Genomic DNA, 21,529 nt, shown 5'->3' with positions numbered 1-21,529 from the left:
TTGGGTTTTATGCCCTAAATAAAACTCTTTACAATCTGATTAGTTATCAATATAAGAAATTTGAAGTGATTGATGTTTGCATGAAATTTACATGCTAATGGTTTAAATATATTTATTACATTTACACACAAAATCAGTTAAATCCAGATCATATGTTTATTCACAATTACAGTATCGTCAACACAGTGGAATGTGATTGTGATCATATGAATCAAAAGATTTGGTCCCTGTTTCATCAGTGTTATTGGATTTACACTAATGTGATAATCAGCGATGATGTGTACTTACACTTAGAGTAAGTGTTATGTTCTTTCCAGGACATTAGTAAAGTATACTAGTTTCGAATGTATGGAGTATACATTGGACTGGACCGATATTGCAACTAAGTTAAGATATTACAAACTTACCGTTATACATATCTTTCCAAGTCAATATCAGTAGTTGATCTTAAGATTAAAAGAATCTAAATCCTGATATGCTTAGGCTCAACTCAGGAGTGCTATTCATGTTCTTAGATTTATTAGTTAAGCCTACTTTTGGGTCAGGGTGATACGTATATTTTGGGAACATGATAGTATGATTGAGTGGGAGTGCTGAACATAAATATGGAATCTATAGCTTCTACTGGTGTATAGTAGTCAAGTGATGATTCCCTTCGAGCTTAGTAAATAGAAGTAAATGGATGAGCTCTTGTTTAACTGACTAATTATTAGATCACTAAACACCATTTACAGGTAGCTAAGTGTTTTAAGGGGCAAAATACATTGAGGGGTGAGAACGGTAAAGAAATCCCATCTCGATGTAGATCATCTATATAGAGGATCTTTAAATCACAATAAGATTATAACAATGGTTAAATGAGATAGTATATTGATATCGTGGAACATACAATATGCTGTATATAAGTCTGAGAGTGCAATTCTAAGTTCTAAGAGTGGATTCAACGAAGAATTAATAAGTAGGAATTTGTTGGGTTTTATGCCCTAAATAAAACTCATTTCAATATAATCAGATTTACTTATTAATATAGATCAGAAATAACATTTAATGTTGCATGGTTCACATGATTTATTTCATGATTATACGTACATAATGTATGAATTCATCTGAAACCCTTTTCACATACTTGATCCTGTTTATTGTGCCGTCAACACATTGGAAAGTAAACATGACTATGTGAATAAAGTTTCCTAGATTTATCAGACATATGGTTTTACTGATATGATAATCTACAACAGAGTTTACTTGCATTTGGAGAAGTGCTATGTTCTTTCCAGAGCATTGGTTAAAGTAAAGCTCAGGTTGGATGCATGGAGTATGCATCGGAAGGGACCGATATTGAACTTTGACTTAGATTTATTAAACTTACCGTAGTATCTGTTCAAGTCAATATCGCCTAGTTGATCCTAGATCAAATGTTCTTAATCCTGTTATGATTAGGCTCAATCTTGAAAGGCTATTCGTGTTCTTTGATTTGTTAGTTAAGCCTACTTTTAGGTCAGGGTGATACGTACATTTTGGGAACACGGTAGTGCAATTGAGTGGGAGTGCTATCATAAACATGGAATCTATAGCTTCTATCTGGCGAATAGTAAGCAAATGATGATCTCCTTCGAGCTTGACCAAACGAACATAAATGGTGGAGTACTCATTTCACATAAGTTGAAATATCATTTATACGGGGTCAAGTGTTTTAAGGATAAAATACATAGTAGGGTGTTACGGTAATCTAATCCCTTTACAGTGTAGATCATTCATATAGAGGATCATTGATCACATTAGGATTATAACAATGGATAACTAATGATGTGTCTATATGGTGGAACATATATAGAATTCTATATACTGAGAGTGCAATTCTAAGTTCTATGCGTGGATTCAACGAAGAATTAATAAGTTAGTGAATTTTAGTGCTAAATTCTTTATCTACTTATTGGAAGCTCGGTTATATAGACCCATGGTCCCCGCACTAGTTGAGATAATATTGCTTGTAAGACTCATATAATTGGTTTTGATTAATCAATTATAATTCTCAAATTAGACTATGTCTATTTGTGAATTTTTCACTAAGTAAGGGCGAAATTGTAAAGAAAGAGTTTTAGGGGCATATTTGTTAATTATGATACTTTGTATGGTTCAATTAATAAATATGATAAATGACAATATTATTTAATAATTATTTATAGTTATTAAATAGTTAGAATTGGCATTTAAATGGTTGAATTAGAAAATTGGCGTTTTTGAGAAAATAAGATGCAGAAAAGATAAAACTGCAAAATTGCAAAAAGTGAGGCCCAAATCTACTATGTAGGGCCGGCCAATTTTGTAGGGTTTTCCCCTCTGATATTTTCATTATTTTAATGCCAAATAATTCAAACCTAACCCTAGTGGAATGCTATAAATAGATAGTGAAGGCTTCAGGAAAATCACACACTTTTTTCTGACACTTTTTGAATCAGAAAAACCTGAGCCTTCTCTCTCCCTATCTTTGGCCGAACCCACTCTCTCTCTCTTCCTCTTGAATTTCGAAATCCTTAGTGTATGAGTAGTGCCCACACACAGCAAGTGATACCTCAATCATAGTGAGGAAGATCGTGAAGAAAGACTTTCAGCAAGAAGGAGGTTTCAGCATCAAAGATTCAGAGAAAGAGATCCAGGTTCAGATATTGATAATGCTCTGCTACAGAAAGGAATCAAGGGCTAGATATTTGAACGGAAGGAGTCATTATATTCCGCTGCACCCAATGTAAGGTTTCCTAAACTTTATATGTGTTTATTTCATCGTTTTAGAAAGTTCATATTTAGGGTGTTAATAAACATACTTGTGAGTAGATCTAAGATCCTGGTAAAATAATTTCCAACAGAATTTACTTGGTAAATTTGGTTCACTTATTGGAAGCTCAGCATATAGATCCATGGTCCCCATTCTAGTTGAGAACATTCGTCTTGTAAGACTCATTAATTGAATCGTGATTGATCAATTATAATTCTAAAGTTAGACTATGTCTAATTTTATGAATTTTCACTAAGCAGGGGTGAAATTGTAAAGAAAAGAGTTTCTAGGTTTATTTATTTATTAATGGACTTTATATGTCTAATTATTAATTAAATTAAATGACAATATTATTTAATAATCTATTTTAGTTATTAAATAATTAGTTTTGGCATTTAAAAGGTTAGAATTGGAAAATTGGCGTTTTTGAGAAAATAGAGATAAAATTTGATAAAACTGCAAAATCAAGTGAGGCCCATTATAACACTATGGCCGGCCACTTAATGTGGGATTTCAAATTAATATTTTCATTATTTTAATGCCAAATAATTCCTAACCTAAACCTAGTAGTTGCCTATAAATAGAAAGTGACGGCTCAGTCACAATACATGCTTTCATTAGTAATCTGACAGAAATTTCTCTCTTCAGAAAAACTGAGCCTTCCCCACTTTCTATACCTGGCCGAAATCATCCCTCTCTTTTCCCTTCATCAATTTCGTGACCCTAGTGAAAGAGTGAGTGCCCACACACAGCAAGCAGTAACTCAATCATAGATTGGAAGACTGTGAAGGATCAAACTTGAAGAAGAAGGACATTCGGGCTGAGATCTTGATTATACTCTGCTACAGAAAGGATACAAGGGTTAGAGATCTGAGTGGAAGGAGACATTAATTCCGCTGCATCAATGTAAGGTTTTCTTAACTTTATATGTGTTTAATTTATCGTTTTAGAAAGTTCATATTTAGGGTGTTTAAACAACATACTTGTGAGTAGATCTAAGATCCTGGTAAAATAAATTTCCAACAACTAGCCTCAGAGCCATGGTAATTGATTTACTTACATGAAATTTGGACTTTAAAACGATTGTTTGTTTGTTTTTGGATGGTATCATGTTGTATTGAGTGTTATTTGATGATTGATTGATGTTTGTAAATTTTCGTGAAAAATAATTGCGATTCTGTTTCTGGAATTATTTTTATTGGATAGTATGGAAAAAATTAAGCAAGTTACTTTTTTACAGAACTCAATTTCGATTTAATTTGAATTAGTTATGATTTTTTGAAGATTCGGAAAAATCAGAGTTGTGCTGAAATTTTCATGCGATCGCGAAAACTGTCCGTACAACTCACAAATTTTTCGTTTTTCTTCGTTTTTTCATGCTTTTTCATGGAATTAACTTCCGATTTTTTGTGTAGTTTTGTATTTATATATTTACTATTCCTAATTCAATTCTAATTATCATTATGAATTAATTTAATATTTTTTTAAATTTAATTCAAGATATTAGTGTAATTTGAATTTTAAAATAGTAAATATCTATCTTATTGCTTAATTATCTATCTTATTTTTAAATTTGATTAAGTCTTATCTTATTTTTAAATTTAAGGTCAGATTTTAACTATTTTTTAAATTAAATCTTTTTAAATAATTTGACCTTATTTAAATTTAAAATAAGATAACTATAATCATGTAATTTTAAATAGATGTAAGATATTTTGCTAACTTTTAAATTTTGTTATTTTATTTATTTAAATTAAATTTAAAATCTGAAAAGATATTTCATTTACCTTTTCTAATTTTATTTAATTTTTATTTTTAAAATAACATTTAATTTTTAAAAGTAGTTAGCAAATTTTTTGAAATGATATTTAGGTTGGTTGAAACCTAATTTTTCAAAATAGTAGGTTTAATTTTAAATATTTATTTTTTAAATAATTTCGAAATTTAAATTTATTATTTTTTTTATTTTATTTTCGAAATTAAAAATATTTTTTTAAATTTTATTTTTCGAAAATTAAAATATTTATTTTTTTTATTTATTTAATTATTTTTTCGAAATTATTTATTTAAAATTAAATAAATCCTACTTCCAACTATCCAGCTAACCTTGTTGCAGGAGTTTGTGGTTTTAGCTTGTATGTAAGTTTTTTAAAACCTATTATTACTTGATTGCAAATAGCCATAGTTACTTTTTGCCAGATCTAATGATCTGATGGCTCCCTTGGTCAAGTTAATAATTTGTAACAGGTATATTTTACAATCTTCTTTCATCTGTGTATGACCTAGCAACATGATAGGATCCATCCAAGTGTGTACCTGTGTGAGCCTATGTGTTTATTTTATTATATAGATGCATATAGGTTGTTGCTAAATAAAATGTCACACCATGATAGATTTTATTTAGGTCCATCTAGTTATTGGACCTATTCAATTAATAACAGTTATTTATTTTAAGGTTAAATTCCTCTCTTTTGGGCCTTGTGTGAGAGTTGGGAGCCATAGAAGTGGGTACGACATACTGAACCCAGCACTCCCTCACATGAACTACCCCAATTGTGAAAGCCCATTTGCCTGATTTGAATAACTGTACTAGGTTAATTATATTAGTTTGACCTAATAAAATTGAATTAGCAACATAATTAACTTTTAAAATATATGAAATTTATTTTCATTTTAATATTTTAAAGTTAATTTTAAGAAAAATACTTTTAGTTTAGATATTATTTCTAGACAAACTATTTGTATTTTTCTTGTATTTAATTAAATATAGAATTTTAACTAACTAAGATTCTTTCTGGAGCTTATTTTAATTAAATATTCCTATTTAAGTTATAAATTAGTTGTATCAACTGATTTTTCTTATCTAACTTAAATTTGAATATTTGATTTAAATTTTAAATCAAGTTGAGGAATCCTAAGCATTAGTTATTAAACATTCTTAAGATATTTTTTAAGTTAATATCTTTTCGAATATTAACTTAAAATGGAATATTTTAGATATTTTTTAGGTTAATATCTTTTCGAATATTAACTTAAAAAGATATCATCAAATTAAGTGGTTACAACTTAATTTTTGATATTTAATTAAATCTAAATGTGAAATTATTTAAGTTTTAGATTTTTTCTATCTAACTCAAATTAGATATTTTTCAATTTTTTTTTTGAAAAGATACTTAGTCAAATAAGATATTTTCTAGATAGTAATTTTTAGACTACTTATTATTTCTAATATTTAAATAGGAAAATATTATACTTTGTGAAATTTATTATTTAAATAATTAATTTTGGTACAATTTTATTAAGTATATTTTTCCTAGTATTAAATAGAAATTAATAATTAAGCCTTCTCTTCACTTAATTATTTATTTCTTGAATTTAATACATTTAATTAACTTGAAAAATCTAAATATCTAAGTTGATTTTCATCATGATACTTAAATATTTATTGATTTTTCATGACACTTAATTAAATAGAAAAATTATTTTTAAGTTGAAATTTAATTTTTCAACTTAAATTTAAATAATTTTCAAAATATATATATTTCTTTATTTTATTAATCAATTTCGAAAATTGCATTTTATTTATGCAATATTTTTCGAATTTTTTATTTTGAAAAATAGATTGAGTTGTAAATTAATTATTTATTTTAATTAATTCTTGGGCCAACTTCAATCAATGATTTTTTCATTTAATTGATTAATTTAAAATAAATGAATTTAATATATATATATATATATTATTAGAAATTGAATTAACTAGTCAAAAGAAAATCTAGATAGGTGATATTTTTGCTTGAAGTATTTCTTTTCTATTTTTATTATTATTTTTCGAAAATTGTATATTTTTTAATATATACTTAATTTTTCGAAATTCAATAAATATATTCTCAAAGGAAATTTTTAAGTTGCTAATTATTTAATTTAATTCAACTTAAATTAATTTCCTTAATATTTATATTTAAGATTATTACTAAGATGGAAATAATTTATTTTATTTCAATCACCATCTAAGTATAATTTTATAAATATTATATTAAATTCTTATTTTTGAATTTTAATTCTTAATTTAGAATTTAATGAGAATTTATTTATTAGAATAATAAAGAAAATACATTTTAAAGAATGAGCTTTATTATTATTAAGATATTCGATCTCCATTGTGGGTTTTACACCGCGTTTGTTTTAGTGAGTAATCCTCCCTAATGGAGGAACGTTCATTAGCAATTTCGCACCGTTTAATCTCGCATGATAAGTGGTTTGTAAGTGTTTTATATGGTATAGATCACCCTAATGGTGGCGACCATATTTGACTTGCAAATTGCGAAACAATGGTAGAAGCTCATAAGATAGAATAGCCTTGACTCTCGCCTAAACGGGACAACGCTGGATTCCAATCTTGATCGAATAAAAGGTTGCTATAATGTTTAACATTTTAGATGAGCTGACAACTCTATTCAATGGATGGTAGCTTTGACTCTCGCCTAAACGGGACACTGATATCAGTTTGTTGAAAAACCTTGGAAATTATTTAGGATTGAATTTTTTAAGTATTTTCTCATATCATTCCTAATTGCTATGTGCTTATAATTTCTGAATTGATTTTGTGTGCTAAACCATTATTAATTTCTATTTGTTGATTTCTATTATTTTGTAGTATCCTGTTTACCAAAATGAATCCCATGTTATCACTGTTGACTGAAAACAAGCTGAATGGATCTAACTTTAATAAATGGAATGAGAACATTAATATTGCTCTCATAGGAGAAAGTGCCTTGTTTGTTTACTGAGCCGTCACTTGAAGTGCATGGGGATAATGCATCCAAAGCTGTGAAAGAAAAGTATGAGCGTTGGCAGAAAGCAAATGACAAAGCTCTATACTTTATGCTTTCTAGCATGGTTGACACCCTCAAAACTCGGTTTTCTAAAACCGAGAAGGCTGCTGAAGTTATGACGAAGTTAAATGAGCTATTCGGTAAGGCATCACTTCAGTCACGCTTTGATGCGACTAAGAAGTACATTAATGCACGGATGGAACCTCATCAAAACGTGCGTGACCATGTTCTCCTCATGTCAAGTTATTTTCAAGAAGCCCAGGATCATGGTGCTGAAATGGACAGTGCTACTCAAGTAAGTCTTATCTTGAATAGCCTGACTCCAGCATTTCTACCATACACATCAAATTATGTCATGAATAAGAAGGAAATTGACTTTCATGAATTAGTCAATGACCTTCAAACTTATGAAAATTTGATTGGAGGACCCAAGAAGAAAGGGAGTAAACCTCACAATCCTGGGAATGGTAATGGGACGATGAAACCTGAAGCAAATGTTGCCTTTGCTTCGAAGCCCAAATCGAAGAAGAAGTGGAAGAACACCAAGAAGCGAACAAAAGCCATGAAGAATAAAAAAAGGCTGTTCCTTCTGGTGATGCTACACTTAAAGGAAAGTGTTTCCACTGCAATGAGAAAGGTCATTGGAAACCCCAGTGTCCTAAACTTCTTACAAAGAAACAAGGTATTTCCATTTATAAACTTTAAGAGTTTTAGTGAATTATTATCCAATTGGATTTATGATTCTGGACTAAACTTTGTTTATTTGTTTTCTTCTTCTTATAGGCCAAGCTACTTGAACTCAATTGAGTTGGATCAGAAAGCTGGACCAAAGGGTGAAATCGTCCAGATGAAGATGAAGCTCTTCAATTTATTGTTGAATTAATTGTTTTAGTTTAAAGACAATTTGGATTTCAAATTTTAGTTAGGGATATTTGTTCCTGTTTTTCTCATATTATTGCAATACATTTTTTTTTTTTTATTATTAATAAAATTTCTTTTATTTTCGAAATCAATATTGCAATTTATGAGAATGAGCTTCATTTAATTTATCTTCATCAATTATTACCACATTATATTTATATGTTTGTATGTGTAAGTGTTTTTATTATTGATGCAAATTCTATAATATTTACAACTCTTCATAGAGTTATATTAAATAAACACTAGAAACTATTTCTATGTTTATTAATAATTGTTAATTCTCATACAATTATTAAGAATTTGTTTAATAAAAGGATCTTATGATCTGATAGGGGTGGAGAAAAGTTAAGAAAACTATGCAGTTCAACGATCTTTTATATCTAATGAACTCTGGATAGTATTCAACTCCACATAAACTCTATCACACTAAGAGAATCACGATCTTTACAACCTTTAAAGGTGGATCATAATCTCTATATACTTAGGGGTGGAGGTTATCCATAGTACCCTATATGTATATTCTTAGGGGTGGAGTCCATTCCACAATTCCCTATGTAACACATATCTTCTTTAAACATGGAAGTAATATAATGAGTCAGCTATTGTCAATATAAATTCTTGATCTTGATTGTATGTTCCATTTCGTTTTTACTGTTGTAAGTAAAAGTTTGATACCTTTGAAAGTTCTTTGTTAAAGTTTCACACTACCTTAATTGAGTGGGAGAATTTTAAAGTTCTATACCCATCTTCATTAGGTTGATAATTGTGATAGGTACTTAAGAACACTACTGAAAAGCAAATCTAACCATTCACATGGATAGGTATAGTTTATCAGAATTATGAGAATAAGATAAAGAACTCTAGTTCAGTCCATTCGAATGACTTGAACCAAGAATTCTTAATCCTCATAAAATTTTATGGTATCTTAATTTTGATTACTTTATCTCTGGCATGTATTTTTCACTTCAAATACTAGTCTGCTATGTTGATGACTTAGTCTTAACTTAATGTTTCAGACTAATACAAAAGTCACAACTAGATAACTCTCTAAACAATCAGAGGTTAAAAGTATTATTTAACCAGACATCTGCTATTGAGTGGGAGCTATCTGAGATGTAATCAAATAGGGAACATTAGAAGATATTTAAGAAAGGTTTATGAAAGTGATCTATATGTTAGATATTAAGGAACTGTGTATCAGTTATCCTTGTATCTCACCATCTAATTTCGATTTCTATGAGATGGTGCTTACTTTGGGGGTGGAGGAATTATTGAATAATAATTCAAGCTCTACCAGAGAAGAATTATAACTTTGTGTATTCGAAATCCAAGAAAGTTATATCACTGAAGAAAAGTCTACACTGTATTATCTCAATTACATATTTTAAAATATGAGAGATATGTCTTCTGTTAATTCAGATGTACTTTTAAAACAGTAAAGATTTCAGTATCCCTTGATGAGTAAAGCATATAGTAAAGGATGTTTCATAAGTGTATTTTATTGGAAATTATTTTACAAGGATCTTAGATCTACTGACAAGTATGTTTATTAACATCCTAAATAAGAACTTTCTAAAACGATGAAATAAACACATATAAAGTTTGAGAAACCTTACATTGGGTGCAGCGGAATATAATGACTCCTTCCATTCAGATATCTAGCCCTTGATTCCTTTCTGTAGCAGAGCATTATCAATATCTGAACCTAGATCTCTTTCTCTGAATCTTTGATGCTGAAACTCCTTCTTGCTGAAAGTCTTTCTTCACGATGTTCCTCACTATGATTGAGGTATCACTTGCTGTGTGTGGGCACTACTCATACACTAAGGATTTCGAAATTCAAGAGGAAGAGAGAGAGAGTGGGTTCGGCCAAAGATAGGGAGAGAGAAGGCTCAGGTTTTTCTGATTCAGAAAGTGTCAGAAAAAAGTGTAATTTTCCTGAAGCCTTCACTATCTATTTATAACATTCCACTAGGGTTAGGTTTGAATTATTTGGCATTAAAATAATGAAAATATCAGAGGGAAAAACCCTACAAAAGTGGCCGGCCCTACATAGTGGATTTGGGCCTCACTTTTTGCAATTTTGCAGTTTTATCTTTTCTGCATCTGATTTTCTCAAAAACGCCAATTTTCTAATTCAACCATTTAAATGCCAATTCTAACTATTTAATAACTATAAATAATTATTAAATAATATTGTCATTTATCATATTTATTAATTGAACCATACAAAGTATCATAATTAACAAATATGCCCCTAAAACTCTTTCTTTACAATTTCGCCCTTACTTAGTGAAAAATTCACAAATAGACATAGTCTAATTTGAGAATTATAATTGATTAATCAAAACCAATTATATGAGTCTTACAAGCAATATTATCTCAACTAGTGCGGGGACCATGGGTCTATATAACCGAGCTTCCAATAAGTAGATCAAGAATTTAGCACTAAAATTCACTAACTTATTAATTCTTCGTTGAATCCACGCATAGAACTTAGAATTGCACTCTCAGTATATAGAATGCTCTATATGTTCCACCATATAGACACATCATTAGTTATCCATTGTTATAATCATAATGTGATCAATGATCCTCTATATGAATGATCTACACTGTAAAGGGATTAAATTACCGTTACACCCTACAATGTATTTATTCCTTAAAACACTTGACCCCGTATAAATGATATTTCAGCTTATGTGAAATGAGTACTCCACCATTTATGTTCGTTTGGTCAAGCTCGATGGAGATCATCCTTTGCTTACTATTCGCCAGATAGAAGCTATAGATTCCATGTTTATGCTAGCGCTCCCACTCAATTGCACTACCGTGTTCCCAAAATGTACGTATCACCCTGACCTAAAAGTAGGCTTAACTAACAAATCAAAGAACACGAATAGCCTTTCAAGATTGAGCCTAATCATAACAGGATTAAGAACATTTGATTTAGGATCAACTAGGCGATATTGACTTGAATAGATATTACGGTAAGTTTAATAAATCTAAGTCAAAGTTCAATATCGGTCCCTTCCGATGCATACTCCATGCATCCAACCTGAGCTTTACTTTAACCAATGCTCTGGAAAGAACATAGCACTTCTCCAAATGCAAGTAAACTCTGTTGTAGATTATCATATCAGTAAAACCCTATGTGTGATAAATCTAGGAAACTTTATTCACATAGTCATGTTTACTTTCCAATGTGTTGACGACACAATAAACAGGATCAAGTATGTGAAAAGGGTTTCAGATGAATTTATACATTATGTACATATAATCATGAAATAAATCATGTGAACCATGCAACATTAAATGTTATTTCTGACCTATATTAATAAGTAAATCTGATTATATTGAAATGAGTTTTATTTAGGGCATAAAACCCAACAAACTCCCACTTGCACTAATATAAAACAAAAAGTGCGTTTCAAATAATCTCAACACCTTGATATACAAATCAAGTGTAGTAGTAGTAAACTCCTCGTAATAGGATCTGAAAGGTTGAATTAACCACAACCTTTCCTCCACTATTACTCTTCCTTAATCACAAAATCATTGATAATGTGAAATTCCTCTCTATATGTCTACTCTCTTGGGATACTGGATTCTATATCTTTGGCAACTACTTTTGGTTAATCAGGAAATTAACACTAGTAGTTTAAGGCAATTTGGAATGATGCCAAAAATGTATAGAACTTTCCTTAGACTGAATAAGTACCTTTCCTGCAACTTTAACATTCAGTCCCTTCCTGGTAGAACTAGAGACTTCAGATAGGTTTTTACACTTCTCCAAAATCACTATTCCACCCCCAGAGTAACCACCATCTTATCAGAAAGATTTACTAGCACAAAGGCAAATTTCAAAATCTGATATGGTGTATTCTAAGAGTTTTAAACACACCCTTATAGACTAACATATAGTTCCTCTTCTTAATCTTAAGATTTACTTGATTGTCTTCCAATGTTCTTCTCCTGGATTAATCTGATACCTACTCATTACTCCCACTCAACAGTAGGTGTCTGGTCTAAGGCATACAAAAGCATATCTAAGACCTCTCACTGTTGATATAAGAAATTCTTTCATGGCTTTATATTTTCTAGAATAGTTGAGACTTTTCCTTAGATAAATAAAATCTATGTCTAAGAAGTTGTGAAGCTTCTATAGATTGCCATTAGAAAGAAAATGCTTAAGCATCTTACTAAAGTAAGTTGCTTGCATTAGAGTAAGTAATTACCAGGTATACCACAAGCCATTGGTTTAGATAAACTCAAACCTATAATACTAGGAACAGGAAGTTTGTTAAGTCCATTGAATAGACTTATAAACGAAAATTTCCTTTTATGTCCTTGTAATAGAAAACTTTAGGTTATTCCATGTGAATGGATTAAACCATAGTTCTATTGGCTTTCTTCTTAGTTTCTTATCTTGACAATCCATTACTTGTTTAAACTCACAATGGATTTTAATCACTAGTGTCTCCCAAGTCATAAGAAGGTGAGTTCCTAGAAACTCTCCCACTACGACAAGGTACCGTGAATTATGTCTAAGAAAACTAAATGGTATTGACCTCTTTGGTTGTGACAAGACAACAGAGGCAGTGGGATCATCATATGTTATATAAGATGATAGAACACTTTTGGAATCAAGAAAAAATATCTCATTTATTTGCTACTTGTTTTCAGACTTAGTCATTATCCTAGAAAAGTAGTATTTGTTTGAACAAACACTTTCTTATCTATTGACAATGGGATGGTCCACCCCTAATCACTTAGAATAGCTAAGAAACCATGGTTAACAGTTCTAGCTTTTCTTAAGATTTTGATTAGGTCATCCATGAATCTAGTAATGATTTACATTAAGTATACAACCATTACATCATTCTGAAATTGTATTACCATAGAAGGAATTAGGCAACGACTAGTAACTAATCATCAACATGCAACTCAAAATTTCTGGGGAGGTAAGTTTGGATATAATTCAAAAATCAAATTAATGATCTTTGAACTGCATATCTACTAACTATTTCTCCACCCCTATCAGTTTGCAAGATCTTTAACTACTTACCTTAATGGTTTTAACCATTGCTAGAAATTAATGAAATTTTTCAAACATTTCAAATTTCTTGCTAAAAGGTATAATCTAGAGTTATTGTTTTAAGAATACAACGAAAAACTCATATCCACCCCTGAATGTGCATCCATCTGCGAATGAGATGAACTTACTTTCACTGGATATAAGCATATTAACTCTTTGCAGAGATCGATCTTGTCAAATCCACTATGAACAAGATACAAATGCCATAGATTAAAAAAATGTGGTAGTGTCTTTTGATGACTTAGGTTTAGTTACATCAAATAATTCTTAGAATAGTGCAAGTAGATCCTGGTCACAGAATACCTAACTCATATTCCATACAGTTTGAATCCATTAATAAAAGATGGATATTAAACACTTGAGAAAGTTTAACTGTATTGTATCTGGAATTAGAAATATAAGAAAATTTCTATTTGGAATCTAAAATTAAAGTCAAAGACTTAAAATTTATACCAAATATAATGAGTAATTCTATCTTGGACCGCCACTACTATTTAATTCTAAGTCTGACTTGCCCATACAAGTAGGAGATTTCTAAGATTGAGGATTTATATCAATTAGGAATAGAATTTCGGGATTATAATCATATGCGTCATTTAATTTCTTAAGAGAAAATATAGAATGACATGAAATGATTCATAGACCATTCATCCAATGATATGTTTTGAAGCTAATTCGAAATGAATAAGCTAAGAGGAATTAGGATAATTTCGTTTAAAATAAGAATCCAACGATGCTTCGATTAGCGAAAGTCAAAGTAATCTCATTTATACAATCTTCTTGTTTCATATCCTAAAAATACTAGTCTAAGGTGTCATCAATTGATGAACAGCTAGATGTCGCATATATAATATTTATCTTTCGAGATCTAACACTATTATGTATGTCTAATGGTGAAAATCCACTAGGGATTTATCTCATTAGATAAACAAGCCAAGTTAGACCAACAATGAAGATTCGAAATTAAACTACAACTTAATAACAGAAAATAACATGGTTCAATACAAATTCATACACAATTCAGAAATTATAAGCATATAGCAAGTAGGAATGACAAGTGAAAATACTAAAACTTACAATCCTAAATAATTTCCAAGGTTTTCTACAAACTGATATCAGTGTCCCATTTAGGCGAGAGTCAAAGCTACCATTCATTTAATAGAGTTGTCAGCTCGTCTAAAATGTTAAACATTCTAGCAACCTTTTATTCGATCAAGATTGGAATTCAGCGTTGTCCCGTTTAGGCGAGAGTCAAGGCAATTCTATCTTATGAGCTTCCACCATTGTTTCATAATTTGCAAGTCAAGTATGGTCGCCACCATTAGGGTGATCCTTACCATACAAAACACTTACAAACTACTTATCATGCGAGGTTAAACGGTGCGAAATTGCTAATGAACGTTCCTCCATTAGGGAGGATTACTCACTAAAACAAACGCGGTGTAAAACCCACAATGGAGATCGAATATCTTAATAATAAAGCTCATTATTTAAAGAGAGTTGTATTCTCTTTGAATCTTATTATTTAATCTATTTATTTTAAATATATATTTGTCAAAATTTCCAATTTAGAATGAAAAATTCTAAATATAAATTTTAATTTAATATTTATAAATTTTACTTAGATGGATATGAAAATAACATGTATTTCTTCCATCTTAGTAATAATTTCCAATAAATATTTAGAAAAATATTCAATTTAAGTTGTTGCAAAATTAATTTAAATTAATTTACAACTCACATTTCATTTTCTATAAATATATATTGCATTTCGAAAAATTAAAGTATTTAAGAATACAATTTTCGAAATTGCATATTAAAATAAATCCTGGAAAAATTATTCTAATTTAATGTTGGCCCAAAATTAATTAATAAAATTAATTTACAACAAAAAATATAATTTTCCTATTTAATTAAATATGTATAAGAAAAATTTCAAATATTTAAGTATGATGATGAAAATCAACTTAAATATTAATTTTTTATTTAATTAAATACACTAGAAAAATACTTCAAGCAAAAATATCACCTATCTAGATTTTCCTTTGACTAATTTAATTAATTTCTAATGAAATATATTTTACTTCATTTATTTTAATTTAATCAATAAATGAAAAAATCATTGATTTAAGTTGGTCCAAAATTAAAATAAATAATTTACAACTTTAATCTATTTTTCAAATAAAATTCGAAATTCCAGCATTTAAGAAATGCAATTTCGAAATTTGATTAATAAAATAAAGAAAAAATATATTTTGAAAATGATTTAAATTTAGTTGAAAAAATAAATTTCAACTAAAAATAATTTTCTATTTAATTAAGTGTCATGAAAAAGAAATATTTAAGTATGATGATGAAAATCAACTTAGATATTTAATTTTCAAATTAATTAAATGTATTAAATTCAAGAAATAAATAATTAAGTGTAGAGAAGGCTTAATTATTAATCTCTAGTTTAATACTAGGAAAAATATACTTAAAATAAATTGTACCAAAATTAATTATTTAAATAATTAATTTCACAATTTATAATATTTTCCTATTTTAATATTAGAAATAACTATCTAGAAAATTTCTTATTTGACTAAGTATCTTTTCCACAAAATTTGAAAAAATATTTAATTTAAGTTGTATTAGAAAAAATCCAGAACTTAAATATTTTCAAATTTAAATTTAATTAAATATCAACAATTAAGTTGTAACCACTTAATTTAAAAATATTCTATTTTAAGTTAATATTCGAAAAGATATTAACTTAAAAAATATCTAAAGAATCTTAATAACCAATGCCTAAAATTCCTCAACTTAATTTTGAAATTTTAAATCCAAAAGATATTTAGATTTAAGTTGGTTAGTTGTAGATAACTAAATATCAACTTAAATAGGAATATTTAATGAAAAATTTAAATTAAGCTCCAGAAAGAATCTAGATGGTTATGATTCTATATTTAATTAAATACAAGAAAATACACATAGTTTAGCTTAGAATAAAATTCTTTAAACTATGATTTTCTTAAATTAATTTCAAAATAAATGAAATTAATTATGTTGCTAATCAATTTTATTAGGTTAAACTAGTTTAATTAACCTAGTACATTTGTTCAAATCAGGCAAATGGGCCTTCACAATTGGGGTGGTTCATGTGAGGGGGTGCTGGGTTCAGTATGTCGTACCCACTACTATGACTCCTAACTCTCACACAAGGCCCAAAAAAGAGGAATTTAACCTTAAAATGAACAACTGTTATTAATTGAATAAGCCCAAAAACTAAATGGGCCTAAATAAATTCTATCAAGAACTATGATAATTTATTTTAGCAACAACAACCTATATGCATCTATAATAAAATTAAACACATAGGCTCACACAGGCACACTTTGGATGGGTCCTATCATGTTGCTAGGTCATACACAGATGAAAGAAGATTGTAAATATACCTGTTACAAATTATTAACTTGACCAAGGGAGCCATCAGATCATTAGATCTGGCAAAAAGTAACCATGGATATTTGCAATCAAGTAATAATAGGTTTTGAAAACTTACACACAAGCTAAAACACATACTCATGCAAGAAGGTTAGCTGGATAGTTGGATGAAGGATTTATTTAATTTTAAATTAAATTATTAATTTCGAAATTAAATAATTAATTAAAAAAAATTTCGAAAATTTAAAAAAAAAATTGAAATAAAAAAAAACGAAATTAAATTAAAATTTAAATTTAAAATTAAACCTACAATTTTGAAAAATTAGGTTTCAACCAACCTAAATATCATTTCAAAATTTGCTAACTACTTTTAAAATTTAAATGTTATTTTATAAATAAAAATTAAATAAAAAATTAAAAAAGATAAATGATTATCTTTTTCAGATTTTAAATGTAATTTAAATAAATAAAATAACAAAATTTAAAAGTTAGCAAAATATCTTACATCTATTTAAAATTACATGATTATAGTTATCTTATTTTAAATTTAAATAAGATCAAATTAAAAAAAAATATTTAAAATCTGACCTTAAATTTAAAAATAAGATAAGATATAATCAAATTTAAATAAGATAGATTATTAAGCAGATAAGATAGATACTAACTATTTTCAAATTCAAATTACACTAATATCTTGAATTAAATTTAAAAAATATTAAATTAATTCAAAATGATAATTAGAATTGAATTAGGAATAGTAATAGTATAAATACATAACTACACAAAAAATCGGAAGTTAATTCCATGAAAAAGCATGAAAAAACGAAGAAAAACGAAAAAATTGTGAGCTGTACGGACAGTTTTCGCGATCGCAGGAAAATTTCAGCACAACTCCGATTTTTTCGAATCTTCAAAAAATCATAACTAATTCAAATTAAATCGAAATTGAGTTCTGTAAAAAAGTAACTTGCTTAATTTTTTTCATACTATCCAATAAAAATCATTCAAAAACAGAATCGCAATTATTTTTCACGAAAATTTACAAACATCAATCAATCATCAAATAACACTCAACACAACATGATACCATCTAAAAACAAACAAATAATCGTTTTAAAGTCCAAATTTCTTGCAAGTAAATCAATTACCATGGCTCTGAGGCCAGTTATTAGAAATTATTTTACCAGGATCTTAGATCTACTCACAAATATGTTTATTAACATCCTAAATAAGAACTTTCTAAAACGATGAAATAAACACATATAAAGTTTGAGAAACCTTACATTGGGTGCAGCGGAATATAATGACTCCTTCCGTTCAGATATCTAGCCCTTGATTCCTTTCTGTAGCAGAGCATTATCAATATCTGAACCTGGATCTCTTTCTCTGAATCTTTGATGCTGAAACTCCTTCTTGCTGGAAGTCTTTCTTCACGATCTTCCTCACTATGATTGAGGTATCACTTGCTGTGTGTGGGCACTACTCATACACTAAGGATTTTGAAATTCAAGAGGAAGAGAGAGAGTGGGTTCGGCCAAAGATAGGGAGAGAGAAGGCTCAGGTTTTTCTGATTCAGAAAGTGTAAAAAAAAAGTGTAATTTTCCTGAAGCCTTCACTATCTATTTATAGCATTCCACTAGGGTTAGGTTTGAATTATTTGGCATTAAAATAATGAAAATATCAGAGGGAAAAACCTTACAAAAGTGGCCGGCCCTACATAGTGGATTTGAGCCTCACTTTTTGTAATTTTGCAGTTTTATCTTTTCTCCATCTGATTTTCTTAAAAACACCAATTTTCAAATTCAACCATTTAAATGCCAATTCTAACTATTTAATAACTATAAATAATTATTAAATAATATTGTCATTTATCATAATTATTAATTGAACCATACAAAGTATCATAATTAACAAATATGCCCCTAAAACTCTTTCTTTACAATTTCGCCCTTACTTAGTGAAAAATTCACAAATAGACATAGTCTAATTTGAGAATTATAATTGATTAATCAAAACCAATTATATGAGTCTTACAAGCAATATTATCTCAACTAGTGCGGGGACCATGGGTCTATATAACCGAGCTTCCAATAAGTAGATCAAGAATTTAGCACTAAAATTCACTAACTTATTAATTCTTCGTTGAATCCACGCATAGAACTTAGAATTGCACTCTCAGTATATAGAATACTCTATATGTTCCACCATATAGACACATCATTAGTTATCCATTGTTATAATCCTAATGTGATCAAAGATCCTCTATATGAATGATCTACACTGTAAAGGGATTAAATTACCGTTACACCCTACAATGTATTTATTCCTTAAAAAACTTGACCCCGTATAAATGATATTTCAGCTTATGTGAAATGAGTACTCCACCATTTATGTTCGTTTGGTCAAGCTCGAAGGAGATCATCCTTTGCTTATTATTCGCCAGATAGAAGCTATAGATTCCATGTTTATGCTAGCGCTCCCACTCAATTGCACTACAGTGTTCCCAAAATGTACGTATCACCCTGACCTAAAAGTAGGCTTAACTAACAAATCAAAGAACACGAATAGCCTTTCAAGATTGAGCCTAATCATAACAGGATTAAGAACATTTGATTTAGGATCAACTAGGCGATATTGACTTGAATAGATATTACGGTAAGTTTAATAAATCTAAGTCAAAGTTCAATATCGGTCCCTTCCGATGCATACTCCATGCATCCAACCTGAGCTTTACTTTAACCAATGCTCTGGAAAGAACATAGCACTTCTCCAAATGCAAGTAAACTCTGTTGTAGATTATCATATCAGTAAAACCCTATGTGTGATAAATCTAGGAAACTTTATTCACATAGTCATGTTTACTTTCCAATGTGTTGACGACACAATAAACAGGATCAAGTATGTGATAAGGGTTTCAGATGAATTTATACATTATGTACATATAATCATGAAATAAATCATGTGAACCATGCAACATTAAATGTTATTTCTGACCTATATTAATAAGTAAATCTGATTATATTGAAATGAGTTTTATTTAGGGCATAAAACCCAACATATTTATGAACTAGTTTCCAGAAATTTGGGTGGATTCAAATATACTACACTTGATCTGAAGATCAAGACATCAGATTGACCTATTTGCACAGTTTGGTTTATATTAGTGCAAGTGGGAGTTTGTTGGGTTTTATGCCCTAAATAAAACTCTTTACAATCTGATTAGTTATCAATATAAGAAATTTGAAGTGATTGATGTTTGCATGAAATTTACATGCTAATGGTTTAAATATGTTTATTACATTTACACACAAAATCAGTTAAATCCAGATCATATGTTTATTCACAATTACAGTATCGTCAACACAGTGGAATGTGATTGTGATCATATGAATCAAAAGATTTGGTCCCTGTTTCATCAGTGTTATTGGATTTACACTAATGTGATAATCAACGATGATGTGTACTTACACTTGGAGTAAGTGTTATGTTCTTTCCAGGACATTAGTAAAGTATACTAGTTTCGAATGTATGGAGTATACATTGGACTGGACCGATATTGCAACTAAGTTAAGATATTACAAACTTACCGTTATACATATCTTTCCAAGTCAATATCAGTAGTTGATCTTAAGATTAAAAGAATCTAAATCCTGATATGCTTAGGCTCAACTCAGGAGTGCTATTCATGTTCTTAGATTTATTAGTTAAGCCTACTTTTGGGTCAGGGTGATACGTATATTTTGGGAACATGATAGTATGATTGAGTGGGAGTGCTGAACATAAATATGGAATCTATAGCTTCTACTGGTGTATAGAAGTCAAGTGATGATTCCGTTCGAGCTTAGCAAATAGAAGTAAATGGATGAGCTCTTGTTTAACTGACTAATTATTAGATCACTAAACACCATTTACAGGTAGCTAAGTGTTTTAAGGGGCAAAATACATTGAGGGGTGAGAACGGTAAAGAAATCCCATCTCGATGTAGATCATCTATATAGAGGATCTTTAAATCACAATAAGATTATAACAATGGTTAAATGAGATAGTATATTGATATCGTGGAACATACAATATGCTCTATATAAGTTTGAGAGTGCAATTCTAAGTTCTAAGAGTGGATTCAACGAAGAATTAATAAGTAGGAATTTACTTGGTAAATTTGGTTCACTTATTGGAAGCTCAGCATATAGATCCATGGTCCCCATTCTAGTTGAGAACATTCTGCTTGTAAGACTCATTAATTGATTCGTGATTGATCAATTATAATTCTAAAGTTAGACTATGTCTAATTTTATGAATTTTCACTAAGCAGGGGTGAAATTGTAAAGAAAAGAGTTTCTAGGTTTATTTATTTATTAATGGACTTTATATGTCTAATTAATAATTAAATTAAATGACAATATTATTTAATAATCTATTTTAGTTATTAAATAATTAGTTTTGGCATTTAAAAGGTTAGAATTGGAAAATTGGCGTTTT

Source organism: Cannabis sativa, chromosome X (assembly GCF_029168945.1).
Source record: "Cannabis sativa cultivar Pink pepper isolate KNU-18-1 chromosome X, ASM2916894v1, whole genome shotgun sequence".
NCBI lineage: Eukaryota > Viridiplantae > Streptophyta > Magnoliopsida > Rosales > Cannabaceae > Cannabis > Cannabis sativa.
Note: the sequence above shows the minus strand (reverse complement) of the source record.